The following is a 22,547-nucleotide window of genomic DNA, read 5'->3' on the forward strand; positions in this document are numbered from 1 at the left end:
GAGTGGCTGCAAACAAAATTTTGTGTATTGGCTCTCTAAGAGGGTGCCTGTCTCTCTAGTGGAACCCACCTCTTTCTAGTGGACAGAAATGCCACAGCTTATCACAGCCAGATGTTATGTGGGTCTTCTCCCAGCTTGGTGTTATGGGCTGGGGATCCCAGGTTGGGGATTAGACTCCACTCTTCTCACTGGAGGCCCCTGCAGCTGAGCTATCCCTTCTGAATCTCATCTGCTGTTCATGGAATTGGGGCCAGCCCTTATTGTGTCTCCAAACTTCCTACTAGCTCAATGTGGCTTTTTCTGTAAATCTTTGGCTTATAAGACTTCTCTTCAGCTAGTCTTCAGTTGGCTATAAAGAATAATTGTTCTATAATTTAGATATAATTCCAGTGTGGCCCAGGGAGGAGGTGCCCACCTTGGATGCCTCCAGCTCACTTCTTTATATTAACTTTTTCCCCTCAGTTGTTCAGGGTGCTGGAAGGTGAGCCACATTTTCTAATTATAGGTTTTTAAGGCATTAGCATCCATTGAGATCATCTCAAAATGAACTTGTCAAAGAAGTGCTTGCTTGATTTAGTGAACTGGTGTCCTAAACTGCTTAAAGGTTATGTGGCTTATTCTTAAATTATGGCTCATAAAAATAATTAAAGATGACTTTACAGATTTCCATAGTCATTCCTTCCTGCACTCATTCCAGCATTGGTTATCACTCTGATTTGTGATTCTAGGATCATTTGAAACCTCAAAATGTAAATCAAATCACTGTATTAACAAATACCTTTGTTTGACCTATTGTCTAGAAAAGTTCTTTTAGTAAATCATTCAATTGAAGTAAAGCATAGTCACATAGAAAATTTGATATATGCAGAAAAGAAAAAATGGAAATAAAAGCACAAAACACAAAAGTAGTCACCATCCAGATACAGTTGTTTATTTTAGGTATTAATATTTTCATTGTGTGTATATGTGTGTTTATAAGAATTTTAAAATGTGAATAATATCAGAGATATATTATTTGTATATATTCAAAACATAGCCGAATCATCCCAGATATACAAATTTTACCATTTAACAATTAGTATGAAACTGTCCACTGTTATCCCATATTATTCTATAGCATCATTTATAATGGCTGCATGTGTTTCATTTTATCAAAGAAGCATGATTAATTTAACCATTCCCCTTTCGTTTAATATATAAGTTGCTAGAACTACCTTTATTCTAATTAACTTTATTGAAAATCATTACATATAAATCTTGGCATGCATATCTAATTATTTCTTTAGAAGCTTCTCAAAGTGGTCATTGCTGGTCAAAGGGGATTAGAGTTACTCTGAAGGATACTTTGAAAGACTTATGTCTGACAACACATTTAGGGTGACTTCATCATTGTCATCCTCATCACAGTCACCATTCCTGAGCAGTTGCTATGCACTCTACACAGCTCACATTACAAGAAGTTAAAAATTTATTTGGCACAACAAAAACCTTGATGTTTACTATGATTATGCACAACTTACTGATTTGGAAGAACATAAAATTTTAAAGATTTAAAAAAATTTACTGTATTTTTAAATACACTTGATCATGTAAGCTGTAGGCATCTTTATCTTTTATGTGAGCTGGTTTTGTAAGCCTTTACCGAATACTGTTAATATTCCCTGTGCTTTGAAGGTCTTTTATTTTTTAAAGTAGAGAGGCACAAACTAAACTAGAAAAGTACCCTACTAACTCACTCATGAACTTATGACAAAAACCGTTTTTCAAATTAAAAAGTGAGAGACTACTTGCTACCAGTCTTCTTCTGATCTACATCATGGCTGTTTTCTCCAAGCAAGATGGGTAATTCATGGCATGTCTTCATTATGAACCTGTGCATAAAGTCATTCTCTCTTTAAATCAGACACTGAAAAACAAAACTGACTTTTAAAGAAAGTTGATGAGAATTAATTCTACTACCAAATAAAAAGATACTATAGAGGAGAATTTGGGGGATAGTTAAAAAAATCTCTGTAACTAAAAGTAGTCATATCACATATTATATTACATGTGGGTGGCATGCATCACATATTAAAGACTATATAACATCACATTAACTGATAATTCTTTTTTGACTAATGAAACAAGATTAGGCAGAAAAGGAGTTTTGGAAATATGATGTTTCAATATAAAATTGTTTTATGCAAATCAATTCATTCTATTTTTAGATTTTATGCTTCTAGTTAGGTCTTTTATTCCTTTGTATTAGTATGTTACATTAGATATCTATGCTTGTCAATGAATAATAATATGAAATATGGCTTTTTAAAAAACACTACTAATAATATTGTAACAAGGATAACAAGTATGTTTCCCTTTCTATACATGGGTCAATAATGTGAAACAGATGCAATAAATAAGATTCTTAAGTATATAGCTAAATTATGAAAATAGATAATTTATCTCTACATTTTCAGGTAATATTATTTATTTACAATGGCAACAAAATTGTTACTTTTTAATAATATTTTTGAAAGATAGCTAAATAAATTTTCAGTCAATTATTTTGAGATTTCACCTTTCATCATCACATTTTTGTCTTTAAAAAAGAGTTTTTAGATCCTGGACCCACAATTACATTTTGTAGTTTATAATATGATTTATTAAAAAGTATATTCTTAAGTAATTTTGAAAACTTTCAATAAAGCTCTAAACTTTTAATGAGTAGTTTTTAGTTTGATTGTCTTATTAATCAACTCTCCCTGACAGAGTAATCAAAAGCTTCTATTGGCTTGGAGAGGGAAAACATGTTGGCTGAGCAATTTGTCACTTAGGCTCACAAGCCAAGAGACAGTTTGGCTCCCATCAAACCACTTTTTAGAGCTACACTGAAAACAACCAGCTTGCTAGTGTTACAGGTGTAAAAATCACATTTTTTAATTCCACAGTTTAGTTTTAGTTTTCCAAAGAATTTAATAAAGCCAGGTAGTGAAAGACAAATACCATATGATCTCACCTTTAACAGGAACCTAACCAACAAAACAAACAAGCAAGCAAAATGTAACCAAAGACACTGAAATTGAGAATAAGCTGACAGCGACCAGAAGGGAGAGGGTAGGGGATTATAGGCAAGAAGGGTGAGGCATTTGCAGGAACAACTATGAAGGACACATGGACAACAACAAGGGGAGGTAGAAACAGGGGAGGGAGGTGGAGAGGGCTGGGGTGGTGGGGAAGGGTGGGGGGAAAGGCAGAAAACTGTACTTGAACAACAATAAAAATGTTAAAAAAAGTTTCAGGTTTGTTCAGGCTATCTTTACACTGTGGAATGACTTCATCTTTCCCACTCTCTTTAAAATTTTCTTGTTAGGAGTGGTAGATACAAGCAAATATTATGATGACCTAATTTCTTTCTTAAACTACTCTTTCATTAGCTTTATAGAATGTAAAACAAATCTTATTTTCACCTTTTATCATATGGACCACTCATATATTTTTAGTTTAGTAGGTGAAAACCCCGGGACACCCATCTTATTTTAACAATACTAATTTTTAATTATACTAGATGTATTGGAAGATTTAGACCCTGCAAAACAGCTAACCAGACCGAGATTCAGGATGGTTTTCTACTGAAATCTACTGGGCTCGAAGCATAAGATATGCAAGATCTATTGTATGGAATGTCAGCTGTGAGCCCTGTATTTTTACACTCCCAACAGTTGGTGTAGTTATGAAGAATCACAGAATACTAGCTGGAAGGTATTTTAAAAGTCATTCAGTTACAAACAGTTGTGGCATATTCCAAGGTAACTTTTCCCAAATGCCATCAAACCATGGTTTTACATTCTCCTGTTTGGTTGAGGTACTAAGCAACCAACAAAACTTTACTGAATAAAATAGTTATACTTCTGATGGTCTAATTGCTCATACTACTTCCACTTTTAAATGCGTAAAACGCATTATAGCTTCCCTTTGTACTATGTTTGCTATCAAGCATTCATAACACAGCCTGTGGGGCCCGGCACCACAGGGCCAGCACAACGGTATGACCAACTTGGTTCATACCAGCTTCTCAGAGCCAAACTTGCAGGGGTTTTTTGAGCTGGTAGTTAAACTCAGAAATTATTGTAAAACTTATAGATAGTGTTATATAAAGTTAAAATGAAATACATTAGCTTTTCAAAACAGCGGTAATAAATACCCAAAACGTTTCACTTCCTAATTATTTAGCGACATTTTACTAGTATCTTGAGGTTTACTCTTATCTTACATCTATTGTGTCCACATCACAGAAATACCATATGCTGAAGTGCTACTGTGCAACTCTTAGCTCGGCATTTAGTGGTGTCGCGTTGGTAGCTTGATTGGTCTGGGTGGTAGTATTACATTACAGAAAATGGCAAATGCTAGAAGTCAGGATTAATCAGAACTTAATTTGCTGCTTTGTTGACTGTGCAAATTTAAGAAAATGATAGAGAAATGGTAATAATTCAGATTAAACTTGAAAAGTGTCATATATGTAGCTGTTACATTGTAAGTATCATAACAAATTAAGTAAGTATTCTTTCAGGTTTGAAATATTACATGATTGAACAAAGAAGTCCTGCATGTCATTGACCAACAAAACTGGTTTCAGAGATACCTTCATTGTTTCACCTTTATCTTACTTGTTAACAGAAATAAAAAATATCAACCAATATCAATGTTGAAGTTATGATTGTTTGTTAATTGCAACTATTTATTAGCTATAGACATAAGAATCCAGCAAAAATCAACAAAATTCTGTATTTTATGTTATTATTCATTGTAAGTTGTCTGTAAATTTGTGCATTTCACCCTGGGAGCCAATTCAGAAATGGAGCACAAGAGCATGATACTGCTCCTGCCTATGTTTAGCTGCTGTCTCCTGCTTCCCTCACCAATCTTTAGGCAAACTGGCTAGCTATCAATCCTGTAAATGTACTACAATTTGTTAGAACAATCTCAGGCTTTTTTAAAACACATTTTTCCTTGAGAAGAGAATCTCTTTACATTTGGCCAACTTCCAATCATCCTTAAAGTATCAGTTTATATTAGTATAAAAAATGCTTTATCACTTGGGACTTTGAGAAAAGAAAAAGCAAAACTATCCTTTTTCTTGACCTTACATCTTATTTTAATTACACCACACACACACACACACACACACACACACATCATTTGAGAGCAAGTCTTACTAAAGAAAGCTGTTTTTGCTGTCTGTATGTCTCACGTCATTCAACTTCAGCAGACTCCACGTGCATTGTCTTCCCAGTCTTACCAGTGAAATAGATCTTGCATATTGTTCATTCTTGGTGGCTCTTCTGTTTTTATTATACTCCATTTTTCAGCAGCATTACACACAATTAACCATTTTTGTTTCTTGAGCCACTTTATTCTCGTCCCTGCTGCTACTTCTTTTTTAGGGGCTCACTCTCTCTTTTTTGAGGTATAATGTGCATAACAATAAAATCCACTAAGTTTAAGTGTACAATTCTATGAGTTTTAATAAATGTGTATAATCACATAATCACCACCATAACCTTTTTTTAAAAGATTTTATTTATTTATTTCTAGAGAGGGAAAGGGGGGAAGAAAGAGGGAGAGAGAAACATCAATGTGTGTTTGGTTCACAGCCCACACTCAATCCACTGAGCTACACCAGCCAGGGCCATAATCTTAATTTAGGACATTTCTATCAACACACCCAAATTATGCTTTTGATGCTATTATGTTATTAAAAAGTTTTAATTGTTTATTGCTCATATATGGAAATACTGGGTTGGCTGAAACACTTTTGTTCAATTGTTCATATGAAACAATTTTATTAATTGCATTGTGACAGCTGTCATATCAGTGTGCATTTTCAAAAAACTTATCAAAATGGATGGATTTTTGTGTAGCCATTTTAATATTGAAGATTGAAGGAAATATGCCACATTTTCAGCACATTATGCTTAGTGGCTGCTCCTTCTCATTTTACTTTTCTGGTTTCTTCTCTTTGGAAGGCATCTGGACATTTGTGTGCCTCAGGTGTCAAACTTCAGTCTTTTTCTCATTTTCTTTACCCTGTCTCCATAGACACTTCCACCCAGTTTTGTGCCTCTACATGTCATCTGCATTCTGTTGACTCTCAGATTTGTGTCTTTAACTCTGAATATTCCAGAACTTCAGATAATATGGCATGTCCACTCACATCTATCAATGTAGACATCTAATAGACTTTGCGGGTCTCTATCACATATTTTTCTTTCTTTTATTTTTAAACAACTCTTTAAAAATAAAAAAAACCTTTCTTAGCTCAAGGGCAATACTAAAATAGGCTGTAATTGGCCTGCCAGCAGTAGTGACCAAACCAGCTTTTTAAGAAGCTATTGGCTGAAAAGTGATAAGAGAGCAGACATAGCCATGAGAGAAGATGCTGAGCCAAGCCGCTGCCCCCCCAGGCCTGGAGCATGAATCTGCAATAACCCCAATATTTCTGTCACATCATTGCTAGTGCCCCACCCAATATCCCCTCTCCTCTTTTTCCTTATTAAGATGTTGTAAATTTCCTCAACTAAAAAAGTAGGTCCAGTGAAAAATAATGGTCTTCTCAGACTCCTTTGGAGGTAAAAATCACATATACAGAATCACAAGAAGATAAATAGAATTTATCCAATTATCTATTACATCATACTTTATTAAGCATCCTTTTACCTATTATAGTATCTGTTAGTAAGAGCAGCAGATGTAAAATGTTATGGAGTAATTAACTTAACCTGGGAAGATCAGAGAAGTGGAGTGGAAGAATGTAACAAGTGGAATGGAGGATGTTATAGGCAAAAGAAAGGAATATTCAAATGCACCAGTATAGGATGTCCCAGTATTTGGGGTAGGGAGTCCTGTAAATAATTCAGAGTTGCTTGAAGTAGGGGTGATAGGAGATAAGACTAAAGAGAAGGCAGAGTCCAAAAGGACCTTGAATATTGTGTCAAGGAACTTTGACTTTATTTAGCTCACCAGCATGATTTACTTAGAAAGGAAATCCACTAGAAACACACACAAATCCCTCTTGAACCAATTTGATATCATAGTAGATTATGCGTTCTTCCTCCTGTGGAAATCATTTACAAAGACAAAGAGGATACGTTAAATGTCTTGCCCAGCACAGGAAAGTACTTTGAAAACAATAGGGAGGTGTACTAAATGGCAGACATGGGAGCTCTACTTCAGGCAGTGGCCGGGTGAATGGAGAAGTGAACGAATTTGAGTGACCTCAGTGCCTGTCAGATCAATGGGACTTACACAGAGCGTTGATCTAACGTACATCTAAGAGAGAAGAAAAAAATTAAAAATAACTATCCCTCAAAGTTCCATGGACATAATAGGTGGAATTTAGATTTAGTGGTACATATTATTTAAGTTTATACATACAGAAGCTGTTTGTAGCTTCTTTAGTGAATGATATTTATAAACATATTAAATAAAGGGGAATGGGGTCATAATATTCTTTGAAGCTTTAGAAGTCAAATTATAATTGAGGATCTTTGTAAGCTAATATAATGTTAACCATGAAAAAATATTTTCAACTGCTTACAAAATTAACAACATATTAGTTTCATGTAGTGAAGGACTTGAAATTATAATGTCTATATTCAAAATTCCTTTTTCATTTTAACTAATGACTATGAAACAGACAATATTCTAGCTACTGATAATTGAAATATTAATAAGAAAGGGCCCCTAGAATCTTTAGTTCAAAAATGTAACTGGTTATCTATATTCATAAAGCATACTCAAACTTGGATTAAATACTCATGGGAATAAAGAGAAAAATAATGCCTCTTGAACTGAAATGATGAATCTATACCTTTGATTGAGGTTTTTGACAAAATATGCCTGCTTACTTATTCAGTTTAGATTAATGTCATGTTCATGTACAGTTTTATACTTTCTGAAACAGTCTAATGTAATTTCTGAAAACTCCTTCCAATTTTATACAAATAATATTAGTTTTGGTGCTCTAAAAGACTTTTTTTTTCAAATTTTATTTTAATCATTGTTCAAGTACAGTTTTCTGTCTCCTTTACTCCCATCCCAGCCCACCCACCTCTTCCTCCCCACCTCCCTCCCATTTCCACCCCCCCTAGCTTTTGTCCATGTGTCAGCCTGTTCTCCATTTCAGTGTCTTTGGTTATATTTTGCTTGTTTGTTTGTTTTGTTGTTTAGGTTCCTGTTAAAGGTGAGATCATATAGTATCTCTCTTTCACTGCCTGGCTTATTTCACTTAGCATAATGCTTTCCAGCTCCATCTATGCTGTTGCAAAGGGTAGGAGCTCCTTCTTTCTTTCTGCTGCATAGAATTCCACTGTGTAAATGTAGCATAGTTTTTTGATACATTCATTTACTGATGGGCACCTAGGTTGCTTCCAGCACTTGGCTATTGTAAATTGTGCTCTTAAAGACATTTTAGAACTTGGTTGTGGCCTTTTCCTAATTTTCTTCTAGTCTTTATTTCTTTACCTATATTGTAATATTTACAGTTTTGATTTTATAACTGATTATTTAGGATACTACTTCCCAGTTTCTTTTACATCATGGAATACCTAGGAAAATTATATATGTGTGTATACCGTACATAAAGGCAATAGATAAGCCAGGTGCTATAGTCCTACCATACCCTATCACACCACTCTGAAGCTGGAGAAAATTGCTATCTCCTCACACCCCCACAGCGCATTCACACTGGTTGGTATTCTCTGACTTATGGAATGAAATTTAAATAAGTCATGCTTATGGGATGGAAACCTGCATTGTTCAGTAAGTATTGTGGTAGTATGTGACATACCATATAGCAAAAACACCAAGTGGTTTAAGGAACATGTGTTAAAGGCCACCTAAGGATCTTGCAACATGGTATGAATAACTCAGGAAAACCGACAGTCACTATGGAGAACATGAAAAGCACATGTTATATTAATAAAGACTCAGGAGTCTTTGATAGGGATATTATAAATATCCAATTCTTTCATTTCATAAATAAGAACATGAGATTAAATAAACTATATGTCTTGACTAGAAAGTAAATGACTTGAAGGTTAAATGACTGAACTGAAAACTTTATAAAGTCAGAAACAAGTTGCTAACTGCTATGTTCCATAACTCATGGCAGAAGTTTCCTAACCTGTTGTTGAGTGAATGAATGAACCAGCCAGGGTCACACAGGTAATGACAGAGTCAAAGGAGAATTACAATCTTCAACCTCAATGATTGAATCACAGCTCAATGATTTGATTCACTGTGTCTAGATCGTATGCCATATTGTTATCAATGTTCTATGAATGAATAATTCACTATGTGGCACGAAAGGTCATGAACACAGGCTAGAATTTAACAGTCTAAGGATTTTCTTTTTCTTGTGTTTTGTAGCAGTTCCTATCCATCACATTCATAAATCAAACATGAAGTACTTATATTACTACAAAGCTTATATTTATCTCTTATATATTTTTGTAAATAGTATGTTACTTTAAAATCAACAAAGTATGCTTTATATGAGCTTTCATAATTTTTTTGTCTTTGGTAGTTATAGCATTTTGTAGTTTTCTTCAGTAATAGAATATAGTCAGGTGTGTCTTTATTTCCCAATAATTAAATGATGAAAGATAAACATTTAAATAATTAATTACTGATGTGTGCTATGAGCAAGCATTAAAATCAGAGAAAGCACTGTCACTGAAAGGTTATGTCATTCAAGAATTCATTAAACATTTATTAGCCTCACCTTAGTTAAAGGTGTCCTTGTTTACAGATTTGCATACACATGCCCTGAACAAGATTTCAAAAATGTTTGTGATCCTATGACCACCATCATTATGAATAGATATTTGCTAAATCCTTATGAAATGTGGTCATTTTTTCTCTATCAGGTTCTTAATATAGTCCAATATACAAGGTGACAGCAAGATAAAGCAAGTGAAACTCCAGTTTGAGTACCTCTTTCTCCCTTCCTTGAATTCTGATCCAGTGGCTGCCAAAGCCAGAAAGGACCAGGGTAGGGTACTGGTCATGGGGAGAGCTGGTGTGGTTGGCCTGGCAGATGAGGATACAGGAAGCAGCCACTTTTCCACAATCTGAAAGATATCTTTGTCCTCTTTTTGAGGACTTTGTTTCACAGAGAGACCCCAGAGCAGATCATATTTAAATTCTTTGATGAGATTTTTGTGACTTTTCATGCAGAAATCCTCTGCAGTGGTCCTAAGGTAAGGAAGCACCATTGGGGATACATGATTATATATATAAGGTCCATATATATAAAGGCCAATAGGCCTTTAGGTTTGGTGTAAATCCTCCTAGTAGAGGATTTGGTGGTCAAAATTCGGTGATGAGCCCAGCTGGGTAAATAGAGGCCTATTAGATGACAGTCAGTTCTTCATTGGAAATCTGATCAATCCTATGTAATACCTAGGTACTGGGGATATACGCTGTTTCCTTCCATTGCGTCAGTGAGATCATCTGATGTGGCATCACTCTGCAGAGACACATCAGCATTATGAAGTGAGTATTAGGCCTGATCTTCATAGTGTCAGTACCCAGCTCAGTCTGAGAGCAAATGGCTATGAGTTTAATGCCTTCCTTATCCTTCTTCTAACAGCAATATTGGGGGGGGGGGGGGTTGGCTGTTCAAGTCAGTGCCAGAGCCTTCCAGCTCATTTTCAATGACCTTATGTCCTAAAGATTTCAGGATTCAGAACAATCAGGATCAAGTTATAGGTTCAGGCCACTGCAGTGACTTAATGATCTGTACCTTTCCCATCCTTAGCATCCTCACCGATACCTGGGAGATTCAAGAGCTGGATCTTGGCACCTTTGTATCTGATTGTTGGGGGCTGCCCTGCCTGGTCTCAGGAAGCTGTAACCCCCCGTGACTTAGGCTGAGTGAAAAACCTCTGGACCAGGAGCCACTAAGGAGACAAAACTTATTTCCCTGGCATGAACGACAGTCAATGATGAGTAACAATTCTCTTGGATGGAGAATGAATCTAAGACAGACGCGTTCACAAAGGAATGACAGGGACTCACAGGGCTGTGGAAATAATAGAGTGATCAAACATCAACCCCTACCCACTTTGGCTTTGTCAAAGCTTGAGTCTTTGCTCTTGGATGTGAGAAATCCAAGTCTCCTAGCTGCCTTGTCTTGAGACCTGCTGGGCAAAACAGCCCAGACCAGAAACGGTGGTCCCAGGGTAATCAGGCCTGAAACATAAAATATGCAAGATCCTGTGAGATCTGTTTGCTGGAGGATGTTATTATCTTGGAATTTAAAAACACAGACAGGAAACTTTTGGAACCTGTACCTCTTTCATATGTTAAAAACCCCAAAGCTTGCCTGGAATCACAGCAGGAGTTCTCTCCCCACCTTTGTAAGTTGTTTACATCTCTTGATCTTTTCTGCCAGACTGTGAATCCACAAACTAAGTCTGTTTTCTCAATAAAACGCTGCTTGGGTATGGACATGGGGTGCTCCCCATGTGAGGAGTGGCCATGGCACCCTCCAGGAGAAAGGGTGGGCAAGCGGCCCTCCCCACGTGAGGAGTGGCCTTGCTGTTCCTATTCCCCCACAGGACTTGGTTGTCTCTGTGTATGTTTTTAGCATGTTTCGATGAGCATCCGCAGCCGAGATGGATACTGCTGGCCGGTATCCGTTACATCTGATGACACCAGGCACAGTGGTCAGAGTAGCGAAATCATAGGCTGCCACGTCTGAATATAACCCTGCCAAGTTACTTAGTAGAGTTGACTTCCCCACAGGTGAAAATCTACAAACCCAATGAAACTCAGGTGAAAATTCCAGCATCACCTGTGAGTCTTATGCACCCCTAGGTGATGTGCTGTGACCTTGTTCTTTTGAGTCTGAGTCATCTCTGCTTTGTTTATCCCTGATCTTGGTTAAGGTGCTGCTCACTGTAGAGTGTCAAAGGGGGAGGGGGATGGTGCGGAGCGTCCACCTTGTCTCCAGTCACACACTCATTGTTGACCTGTCACCACCACTGGGTGCTACTGCACTGCGCAAGCGCATTACTTCTTACTTCCAAGAGAGCTCTGCGCGTGGCTTTTGCCAGGATGGACAGCGTAGAGTGGTTTTTTCCTCCTAAGCCAATGTTAATTTCTTTTTAGGGTTTTCTATCATTTATGTGCTATGAGTCGCGCCATTCAGTGTGAACCTCTGTGCGGTCCCCTGTGTGTACACAGGTATGTGTTGTCAAAAACTAAACTATACACTAAAACAAAGTAGAAAGATGAGTTTATTACAGTGGTTTCCATCTGCAAGTCAGAAAAACTCAAGGCTACAGGGAGCAAGGAGTTCCGAGTTGCTCACAAACCAAGGGTTTTTGTGGAGTGAATGCGGATGCTATTTGGCTGTTTCAGTGGATTGATTGTCTAGGGGTCGCCTTCTTACTTGACTCAGGGCAGCGCAGGGGAACAAAGAAGTTCAGAGATGGCTCGAACAGACTTGATATCTGGGGGTTTGGTGGTGGCGGCTGCTAAATTCTGAGAACTGAAAATCCCTGCCATTTGAGTTAGGTAAGGGGAGGTCAAACTCTTTTCAAGAGGGTAGTTGGAAGAGATTCCAGAGATGGGTGGCTTCTGAGGCTGTGGCCTCACCCCAGTGAGTGGGAAGCCAGCTTTGTCTGAACACCAGGTGTGGCTGACAGTAGAGGGGCCGTGAAGGGCTGGGCTGCAAGAGGAGCCTGGGTGGACACAGAAACCTTCCATTGCCCACCCCCAGCCCTGGACTGGGGGCCAGGTACAGCCCTAGCCCTGAAGCAGGTCCTCAGGCTCCGTCTGCAGGGAGGGGCCCTAAAGACCCCTAGTGATCGGATGGGACCTTCCTTGGGCTCTTCTGCCTAAGTCCATGACTATTCACCTTTCATGATAATTTATATTGATCAAACATTTAGGGAAGAAGAATAAATTAAATTAATGACTATAATAAAATTCTGTATGCGATGTTATATAAGCTATGGCTCAAGGACCATACTGGTGTGAATTACACTGTTGCCTCTTTTACCATCTCTGCCATCAGGCTGTAGTATTTACAAAGCAGACATTAGAGTGCAGATTTAGCCAACTGCCACATTGTCTATATTTTTGAGACATTATGGAAAAGGAAAAGCTAGAGAATTTAAAATAAGTAAAAACTAACAATTTCACCTTTTAAAAAGGGTTTGTTCTGAATGAAAACTGTGTGTCACTTGATCAAGTCCTGGTTTTGTTGTGAAAGGGGTGGTTTATTCCCATACAGAAAAGGGTAGCTTAACTAGTAAGAGTCAGAAGTGTGGTGACTTACAATAAACTTTGTTTTAAAAGCCCCTCATGTTTATTTTTGAGAGTTTCCTGTCATTTCTTTATTGGAGTGTGGGGTGTGCTCATTCCACACAGACCGCTGTATTCAGCATCTTGCAAAGTTTGGCTGGTAAAGCAGAGACGATGTGTCATGTTTTTAGCTACTCACGTAACAGTTTCTTTGCAACATACTTGAAGGCAAAATAGAGATATGCTGATAAGATGATTCTAAAGACATATAAATATATATAGCTTGTTATACCAATGTAACAGAAGACTCCTACATAAAAGTTATATAAAAAATTGGCTCATTTCTGTTTGAATGATTTAATGATTCTGTTTATTAATGACTTAAGATGTACAGGCATACTTACAAAACTGATCAGTATTCAGCCTAGCAGTACAAAATTAATAGCTACTATAATCTAGAATAAATCAGTATTCTGAAGTATCTTTAGAGTTGGGAATAGTGGGTTGAATATAATAAAAATATTTATATGAAATGTCCAGAGTAGATAAATTCATAGAGACAGAAAGGACTGGTAGATTACTAGATACCAAGTGCTGAGGGAAGTGAAGAATTGGGAGTGACTACTTACTAGTGACTGCTTTATTTTTGAAGTGCTGAAATGTTTTGGAATTATATAATGGTAATGGTTGTATAACTTTTGGAATATACTAAAATCCATTAAGTTGTACACTCAAAAGGGTGAATTTTATGGTAAGTGAATTACATCTCGATAGAAGTTTAAAAAGGCATTTATGGTTAATAAACTGGGAATAGAATAAAGATTTATGAAGAACAGAAATAGCCCTGGCTGGTGTAGCTCAGTGGATTGAGTGCAGGACTGCGAACCGAAGGGTTACCAGTTTGATTCCCAGTCAGGGCACATGCCTGGGTTGTGGGCCAGGTCCCCAGTGGGGGTCACCAGAGAGGCAATCATACATTGATGTTTCTCTCCCTCTGCTTCTCCCTCCTTTCCCATCTCTCTAAAAATAAATAAATAAAATCTTAAAAGAAGAACAAAGAAACTGAACAAAGACATTTTATTTTGCACATATAGCTCAGTGAAGCTCCAGTTGCATTCTCATAAATTCATGCATTAAAAAATAGAAGTTTATTATGTATCTCTATTATTATTAAGCATTGTTTTAGATATTCTAACCAGCATGTAGGTTTTAACTATTCTAACATAATATATATCATATTTAAATACTGAGAAAGAGAAGGCAATATTACATTCAATGCAAATGATATGATTATTTATATGGAACACCAAGAATTTAACATACAAACAATTAGATTTTAAAGAATTCAAAAAAGTAGCTTGAAAAAACAAACAAATAAATAAAAGCTGGCCAGATAAAAAAGAATTATTTAAACAAGTCAACAGGTTTCTCACATATTATCAACAAACAAATATAACAAAATGAAGTAGGAAAGACAGCTCAGTCACGATAACAGTCTAAATAACAAAGTACTTATGAATAAGATTCATCAGGTGTGTGCAAAGATGAAACCCTTAATAGGTCTCAGAGATAGATAATTGTAGCAGAGTGGATGAAAACAATTTCATGTATGTGCATAGATGTATTATTTTCTAGGTAAAGAATCTAAAACTTCCATAAGATTCTCAGATGGCTTTAAGAAATAAGAAAGTTTACATATCATTGATAAGCAGCAGTATCTAGAATAGTGTAGTAAGAATACATTGATAAATAGGTAGAATAGCTTGATTGACAAATGAGTTGGAATAGGTAGATAAATGGAATCATATAGAAAGTAAAAAATTAAAAACTAGTATATTTATGTGTTTGGAGTATGATAAAGGTGACATCTAAAATAATAGGAAATAATGGGTTATTAAAGAAATAATTTTCAAGAATATAAATAATTATTTAGAAAATATGTTTTTACTTCTTCCTATATAACAAAATTCAGATTATTAAAGATTTTATATAAAAATTAAAGCTAATATAGTAGTAGAAAAAATATAGGTCAATTTTTATGTAATATTCAAGGCTTAAAAACAACCTTAAGCAAACCATTATTAAGAAATTTTTCTGAATACAGGAAAATATAAGAACTCCATGTAGAATATAAAAGGCAAATAACAAATCAGCATTGCAGTACAGGCGATAAGTTTTAATGTTATTAATACATAACACTCTAAAAAACTTCAAAGAGAAAGATCAAAAGAAAAAGTGATCAAAGGCTAAGAAAAAAGCAATTTCTCAGAAGAAATGCAAATAACCAGTAGACATAAAAAGTTCAAATGTACTAATAATCAAAGAAATTTAAATTTAAATAACAATAACATCACACTGGCTAATATGAATTCTGAAAACACCCAGCATTTAAACTGGAGTTAGGAAATGGGTTTTTTCCTTCATATGCTGAGGGTCTAAATTGCCATCACATTTTTTGAATGGCAATTTGACAACATCTATCCAAAGCTTTCAAAATGTGCATAAAAATTGACACATTAAACACTGTTTTTAGAATGTATCCTAGGGAAATCATTGTATAACACTCACAAATGTATATTTAATTGAGAATTATTCTTGCAGCATTTTTTAGAATGGTGGAAATTTAAAAAGTATTAGGTGGGTTAGCTGAATTGTGGCTGTGGTGGTAGTACTTCCCCAAAACAGACCTAACATTTCCAGTCCCAAGGTCATGCTCTTTCATAACCTTGTCAATCCCTCACTTACAGTGTGAGTCTGTTTACTACCTCCTTCCTCCATGAACCTAGGCAGGTTTTGTGGCCCTCTCACCGAACAGAATACGGTAAAAATGAAATTGGGGGACATGGCAAAGTCGCCTGTAGGTGTTCTAGCAGAAAACCCCAGCTAAGGTCACTGCTGATGGCCAGCATATACTGGTCCTGGAAGGGAATGAGATTTCAGGTGACTCCAGGCTTCCAGCCTTTGAGCCACTACAGGTGATTCTAAGTAGAGCAGAGACAAGTTGTTGAGCTCTTCAAAACTGCAGATTTTAAGTACAATAAATATTGCTTTTTAATATATGTGTGATTATGTTTATTGTAAGAAACGGTAAGAGAATGGCAGAAAGGAAAGAGCTGGAGTCACAATTGGATAGGGGTTTTCCAAATGGGCCAGCTACTCACAGGCCTCAGCAGCACTGCTGTGGATAAGCCTGATTCTTCCATAGCTTTGTGAAACGCAGGCAGCTGCCACATGTCATTAGGCATTCTCGAGGAAGAGAGAGCCCTAAATATGGTTTTAAGTCACTGTGTTTTGAAGTGATTTGTTACATAGCCATAATACTGGGAACAAGGTTTTATCTAAACTGGAATATTGTGAAGCCATTACAAATGAAAATATAGATGAATAAATATGTACTTAGAAAATTTAAAGACATTTACATAGTGAAGCTCAGAAAAAGGGGAGATCATAAGAGTATATATAATTATATTTTATGCATACACAAAATGCATGTAAATATCCCACAGTCAGCATATGTATGCCTAGAAAAAGAGGTTGATAAAGTATCTATTAATATGTAAATGGCAGTTGTCTTCAAGTGTGTGGAATAAAGGATGATTTATACTTTTTATTCCTGCTCATCTTGCTTATCTTGCTGTACTTTCTAATTTTTTTACAAGTGGGCATTAATCTTTTGTTCAATAAGGACAAAACAAATTTAGACTTAATCAATAGGTAAATTACAAAATATAGAGATACCTGGCCTCAATAGTGGTTTTTAAGGAAAAAAAAACAGGTGTTTTAGTTGATTCCAAGTTCAAAATCAGCCAGCACCGTTCTGTAACTGACGAACTGTTAATGCAAACTTAGGAGGCAGTTACATGACACACCGAGTGGATGGCACTTTGAGGCACCCTGGTTTAAGAAGCACAGCAACTAGATTTCCTCCAGAAGAGACTCACCCAGATAGTGGTGAGGTTTAAAACAGGGTTATGTGGGGACAGTAGAAGCCACGGGGAATCGAGTTGTGTCAGAAGAGAAAAAAAATAACAGGTACAAGTGTAGAGAAGTGGGGTTAGACTTCACCTGAATAATTTTAAAAAGCAATAATTAAACAATAAAACTTCAAAGAGAAGTTTTGGCTCTTTAAAGACAATACTTCCAGTTACATTGACTTATTTAAAAAATTGAAAGGATGGCTAAAGAATGTAGTAATAGTCCTCAGCTCTGGTGTTGAGGTTCCCAGATTGTCAGTATGTTTAGAAAGAAACTCTGCACTTCATAGGAGGTCTAACTGGGTATTAATTAAACAAAGTCCTGTACCTGCCAAACTCTACAGAAGTCTCTGTTATAGATAGGATCAGAGTGCCAGCAATACACTGGGCAGTGCATTCCCATTTAGAAGTCACTCTAGCATAACTTTTTGAACAGCCAGGTTTTCTGAATTTCTACTCTTTGATAATTAGCACAGCTGAACTAAGTTTGGCAGTGATTTTTCTCATAATTAAGGACTCATTTCTGAAGATGATATATGCCTTAATTAAAGCTCCTCATTAAAACTCCCTAGCTTTGATTGTCGGTGTCTGCCTACACACGGCACAAAATATACTTTGGCCATTTCTTATGTGATTTTATTAATGTAAGCAGCTCATCTTAGTCATTTAGTCCCACAAAGCAAACTTTTAGGCTTTCCTGTATAGATGAGCTGAGTGCAGATCTGCCTCCTATGTGCTTCCTTTATTTCCCAGGTTTTCTTTAGAACCAGCTTAAGGTTATAGAAAAATTGAGCAGAAAGTACAGAGTTCCCATATTCACCCCCACCAGCAGTTCTCCCTATTATTAACATCTTGCATTATTGTGGTACATTTGGTACAATTGAACCAAAATCTATACATTGTTATTAACTAAATCCAGAATTTACGTCAAGGGACTACTTTTGGAACAACAGAAACACGTAGTTTTACACACCTAACAGAATTATTTCTAATACCATCTAAAGTGGGATTCCTGATATAGTGGAAAATTCTGATGAGCCCTAAATAAAAGATTTTATAAAGTTGTGTAAAAGAAAAAGATGTATCTCTTTTTTTTTTATAACAGTGTAACACGGTGCCGCCAAGACGGGACTTCAAATAGGGATCTGTAATAAGATCCAGAAAAGCCTGCAGATAATTGTCTCCACACCTCAGGGCCACACCTGCCCAGAATCTGGCAGCTGTAGCCAATTGTGAGAGGAGCTGAAATGGGGCGTCAGAGAAAGATTGGCGCCGGGATTTAAACCGAGACGCGGCAGCCCTTTGAGGGAGGAGAACTACGCGAGGCCCTGCAAGAGAGAAACACACAGCTTCAGCAGAGTGGAGACTCCCACAGCCATTTGAGAGGGGAGAGAACCACGCGGCTCTGGCAGAGTGGGGACTCCCGTGGCCCGGGGAGAGAGGACCACGTGCCTTTGCCAGAGTAGGGACCCCCGCAGCTCTAGGAGATACGGTACTCTGGACTCGGCAAAGGGGGAAGGAAGGAAGGACAGTGTCTATTTGTGGGTGCTTTAAGGGACTTTAGGAGTTGTAGTGAAGACCTTAGGTCCCTACTTTAAGTTTATGTAGCATTAAAGAAACGTTTCCTTTCCTTTTCACAAATCTCTGGCATTGAGAGACGTCTTTCCTCTGGTGGCGGACATAACGGACCTGGGGGCTTCTTTCTATCGTCTCAGGCCCCCCCCCCCTTGTTTGTCCGGTAACAGTTTCTGGCGACCACGAAGGGCCGACAATTGTCCGTGGCAGACCGACGCCCTCGGGTGCGAGAGAGTGAGACTTCATTTCTCCGCACTGCTCCTGAGGGCATCGGCCGCCTAGCTCGCCTGGAAAGGTGAAAAGGAAACGAAACGGGGAAAGAGGGAGCAGAGACGTGGAAGGGTTTGGGTTGAAAACTTGGTTTCTGAGTGCGTTTTTTGGAATAATGGAGCGGGAAGTTTGGTTAATGGACCTGGAAATACCTGGTCTTTACGCCATCTGTAAGCTTTGCTTGCTTTGTTTGGTGAACTTTTGCTTGCTTTGTCGGAACTGTAAGAGTGGTTCTGAGCCAGTCCCTGAGTGGAGCCCATTGGGTAGAATCCTAAGGGATTGGGAGAACTACTGGGCTAAGCGACATACAAGATTCCCTTGACTAAGCAGTTAATGGTTGATGATTGTAACACGGTGTGGCCTGCTTATGTTTTGGGTGATGAGCTGAGATGGCCAGTGAATGGTTCTTCGAGTTACTGCATCACTGCTAGATTGAAACAGTATCGCAGGCGGTATGAACTATCGGAAGAGTTACAGTACCTTTATGCATTTATAATATTGCACAACAGCTTTGTGCCAGAGGCAGAGAAGCGTGTGCTGGTCCAGAGGGGAAAAGTGGTCTCAGAACCCCTCGCCGACAGTCGAACACAGGCAGAGAGAGAGAATGAGGAGATAGACGTCACTAATGCTCTGAAGCCAGGGAATGGGAGCTCGCAGACAGGGGGAAGTCCAGTGGTGCTGCGACCTCCCCAAGAGGTGGGGGCCGCCACGACTCCTCAGCCCTTGCAGGTGGGAGAAGTCTCCACCACAGATTCACGGGTTGGCTCCTTTAGCTATCCTCGCCACCATATGGGAGGGGTCCCCTTGGCTCTGGAAACCAGAGCCGGCTGGCCGGCGCCATCTTTCCAGGTGGGCGCATCCTGCGTTCTGCCGCCACCTTCGCAGGTGGGGGGGGCCTGCGCACTGCCTGCCGGTGGGGCACACCAGCCCCAGTGGGTGGGGGTCGGCTCTGGAGCCTCGGTGCCCCAGCGGGTGGGAGGTGCCTGTGCTTTGCCTCCACCCAGGCCCCTGTGGGTGGGGGGGCGTCTCTGCGGGGCACCACCCTCTACAGGTGGGAGGAGCCTGCCCCCTCTGCAGGGCCAGGCCTTCGGGCACCACCCTGTGCAGGTGGGATGGGCCTGGCTCCCTGTGCAGGGCGAGGCCTTGGGGCACCACCCTGTGCAGGTGGGAGGGGCCTGGCCCCCTCTGCAGGGTGAGGCCTTGGGGCACCACCCTCTGCAGGTAGGAGGGGCCTCCGAGAGGGCACCACCTTCACAGCTGGTGGAGGTTTCTACACCTCCAGCCTCCCACGGGATGAGAACTACCACTGCTGGGGTACCTCCCCCTGCACAGGCAGCGGGAGCCACCTCAGTACTGTCTCCTCCCGTAAAGCCCGCTGCTCCGCCTCCACCTGCTGAGCAATGTGGCTCACCCTCCAGAACTCGCCAGGGCACCTCCTATAACCGGGGAGCCCCCAAACGTGTAGCCAGCCAGTACCCTTTGAGGCAATATCCGATAGGTGGAGGAAATGAAGAAGGCCAGCCCGCTGGTTACTACTGGGCTCATACTCCCTTCTCCACTTCCAACTCGCTTCCAACTTGCTGGGATGCCAATCCCTCATATAGGAGGGATCCTCAGAAGATGGCAGATCTTATTGCCTCTATTTTTGCCACTCGCCACCCAAACTGGGCAGACATACAGGCCCTCCTGAACATTTTGCTAACAGCAGGTGAAAGACGTTTGCTTCTAAGTAGGGCCGATCAGGAGGCCCAGTGATGGGCCTCCGTGATGAGGACACCGAGGGAATTGTGAACCCAGTGGAGGCAATTCCTCGGGGAGACCCTAAGTGGGACCCGAATAGCAGAGATGGCTTCACCTCTGTAAGACACCATAGAAAGTGCCTATTGGAAGGTCTTAGGAAAGGAGTGCCTAAGCAGAGGAGTCTGAATAGGATACAGACTCTCCAGCAGAAGCCAGATGAGGATCCCTCTGAATTTCTAGAGAGGATCTATCAGGCATATAGGAAATACACTGGCGTTGATCCAGAGGCACCAGAGATCGTGAGCATGGTAAGCAGGACTTTTATTGGGCAGAGTGCTCCGGATATGAGGAACAAACTCCAGCGTGTAGACGGAGTACTGGGAATGAGCTCCTCCCAGCTAGTGGACATGGCCTTTAAAGTCTACAGTGCCCGGGAGGCAGGGAAGGCCAAACGGGCCACAGTGTTTTTGGAGTTAGCCCAGGGAAACCAAAAGAAGTGGGGCCCTAGGGCAGAAAAGGGCAACTCATCGGGTGCCCGCCGCTGGGCCCGAGGCCAAAGGGGCCCTAGGGAGAAGAAAGGCGCACTAGGCCGTAATCGATGTGCCTATTGCAAGGAGGAGGGGCACGGGAGGAATGAGTGCCCCCATCGCAAAAGGGGAAAGGAACCAGGGTTCAAAGAGAATGATGCTTAAATCTGGATGCGAAAATTGTGTGTAAAGGTTGTGACGGTTTTAAACCTGGAGTAGAGGAAACCTGAACTACTTGTTTTCTGGTTTCATGGAAAAAGAGCAAATTTCTCACATTGGTCTTGTTTCTGATCAGAAACCTGCACCCGAAGACCTAGGGAAGGTCACCTGTAACCGGTTGGGGAGCACGCCTTTGCCACTCGGGACCCACCCAGGAAGGGTCGTTTGGGGCTGACGAGTGCTTCAGCCAGAGGCAAAGGGGGCATGTCTCTGCCATGAGACCGTATCGGAAGAGAGCTAGTCTCTTCCATTGGTGGTGTTTCTGATCAGAAACCTGCATTTGAGGACCTGTTTAAGGTCACCTTTAAGGCCCAGGGAAAGGTCACCTGGAACCTGTAATTTGGGAGCATGCCTTAGCCCCAAACGACCCTTCCTGGGTCCCCAGTGGCAGACGAGTGCCTCAGCCAGAGGCAGAGGGGGCATGTCTCTGTCAAGAGACGGGACCTGAAGGAGCATGTCTCTGCGAGGCACCAAGGGACGCACTGGTGCAAGAGAATGCTTCTAACTGTGTATTATTCTGGAACTCTATGGTTTGGATTTCGCCCTGTATCTGCTCTGAAAAGGGAATTGAGGATTCCAGGGAAGGTTGAAACTTCACACTCTGTAGGGAACTTCTGAGAAGCCTGGTGGATATCAGAAGGGAAAGGATTTTCCTTCACGCTTTGTATTTTTCTCCCTACCTGATCCCTCCAGAATTTGGCATTCTGAAGGAGTGAGCAAACATATAAGGTTTCTTTGCATAAAACCAATAAGACCAGTATTTAATAGTGGTTTTGTTAACCAAGACTTTGACTGGAATGTCACGCCCGAAGGAGGCACGTATGGGTTCTGGTCATCACCGGAAAGCCCTGAGGAACTGGGATTGACTTGTGAAGCGAGCGTATGCCCCCGCGAGAAAGGCCTGGTACTTTGGTTGGTTGTGTGGTTCATGGCAGTCTTTTCCAGG

The 22,547-nt window shown here is 39.7% G+C and overlaps 1 pseudogene; it reads right to left on the reverse strand.

The window, feature by feature from the left end:
* Positions 1 to 9,890: 9,890 nt before the first annotated feature.
* LOC114507328 lies at positions 9,891 to 19,116 on the reverse strand (annotated as a pseudogene).
* Between the last annotated feature and the right edge of the window lie 3,431 nt (positions 19,117 to 22,547).

This window comes from Phyllostomus discolor, chromosome 10 (genome assembly GCF_004126475.2).
Source record: "Phyllostomus discolor isolate MPI-MPIP mPhyDis1 chromosome 10, mPhyDis1.pri.v3, whole genome shotgun sequence".
In the NCBI taxonomy this organism is placed as follows: Eukaryota; Metazoa; Chordata; class Mammalia; order Chiroptera; family Phyllostomidae; genus Phyllostomus; species Phyllostomus discolor.